Source organism: Orycteropus afer, unplaced genomic scaffold, assembly GCF_000298275.1.
Source record: "Orycteropus afer afer isolate SDZICR_OR568_19922 unplaced genomic scaffold, OryAfe1.0 scaffold00031, whole genome shotgun sequence".
Taxonomy (NCBI): domain Eukaryota; kingdom Metazoa; phylum Chordata; class Mammalia; order Tubulidentata; family Orycteropodidae; genus Orycteropus; species Orycteropus afer.
In genome coordinates, this window is record NW_006921618.1 from 10,620,998 (window position 1) to 10,622,753 (window position 1,756).

Below are 1,756 nucleotides of genomic sequence, written 5' to 3' on the forward strand. Positions count from 1 at the left end.
AACCTGCTGTGGACTTCTTACCGAGTCACATAACCTTAGTTTTCTAATTTGTGTAACACAAGGACTGGACTATATGATTTCTAAAGTCGCCTTCAGCTTTGTAATTGAGATTGTAAGAAAAACAAACCTTTTCGCTTTGTATCATAGCATTTTAAAAGCAGAATTCATATGAATGGGAAACAGAAAAAGATTATATTCTTAAAGAATGAAAGTACTGCACCTGACCTTTACCTCCAGGGACCTCTTCAATTCTAGCATCCCATAAATGATCATGATGCTCTGTTTAGACTTTCATAGAGAACTTAAAAAGTTCCTAGGTTTTTTTATTTGGCTCTTAATCACTGATAGGTGATTGAAAAGAAGCAAGAATGTGAAAAGACAGCTTTTTACCTGATTCTGTCCTTACCCATTTTTGCCTCTTAGCACCTTAAGCCTAGTAGATGCTCACCTATACACGTATCAATTGATTTATCTTGTTTCATCAGTTGGGCATGTTAAAGAATCTAGAACATAATACATTGTAGGCTCTGTCAACGATCCTTATTAAGTGTTACGGTTTTCTTTTCTTTCTTAATTTCTTTTCAAATGCAAAGCATCATTTTCTTTCTTCACAATTTACTAAATAATTTTATTCTCAAAGAGGTTATGATTGCTAAGGAAAAGGTGTATTACACAGAGTTGAATCCAAGTAATAACTCAATTTCAAAGAAGATAAAAGGTAAATGAAAAAGAACTAAAAATCACTAAATTTGATAAAAAGAACTAAAAAAGTAATTGCATGAGAGACTCATCTCTTGCAATATGGTTACATGAACTGGGTATAAAACAGTCATAAAGGACAGAGCCTACAGTACCTGTTAAGATTCTGGTTGATTCCACAATATCAAAAAGTTGATGGGCATTTAGTAGTTTCTCTTTTTTAGTTTACCATATGAAAATATTAAACTAGAATGAAAATTTAATCTCAACACATATTTTTAAATTTTGGTTTAAAATTTTCTTCAATTTATTCTTTCAAAAAACAAAGGGAAAAAATTTGATTGGAAAAAAGATTTATATTTTAGAGATTTAATATACTTCAGTTTGCAGATAGAGAATTTTTGAAGCCAAACCAAGTAAGACATCATGGGATTTGATCACTTAGAAAATCACAGTGAATCAACATTCCTTAACAGGAAATTAAAAGAATTCCCAACTGTTGAAAATATACACATTTCTTGCATGTATAGGCTTCATTCTGAAATAATAATCTAGTGCAACTAGGAAAGATTAAATATTAGCACAACACTTAGTGCATACCTACAAAATAAATGTACTGTCAGATGATGTCAAACTGTCAAATGATGATTTGAATTTAATGAACTGTTTATGGAATTGCATATTTCGATAAATTTATATTGGAGTTTGCAATGGTGAATATATACAAAGAGAAGAGTTTAGCACTTACTGTATTTAAGGGCAAGTGAAATACAGAAAACTTAAAGATTTTTGCAATACAGTTTAAGCTTACAGAAGTAAATTCTACCATACTAACTCTACCATAGCTAAACCACAATAACATGTTGCCAAAAACATACACACACCATGGCCTGGATTTTTGCATGTTTATTTCTTTGTAATGGCCACCACACTAGTTTATTAGTCCAAATTCATACGTAAAACTCCCTTCCAAAAATGATCACTAACTTTATATGGAAAGGAAAGAGACCTCGGATAAGCAAAGCACTACTGAAGAAGAAAAACAAAGTAGGAGGTC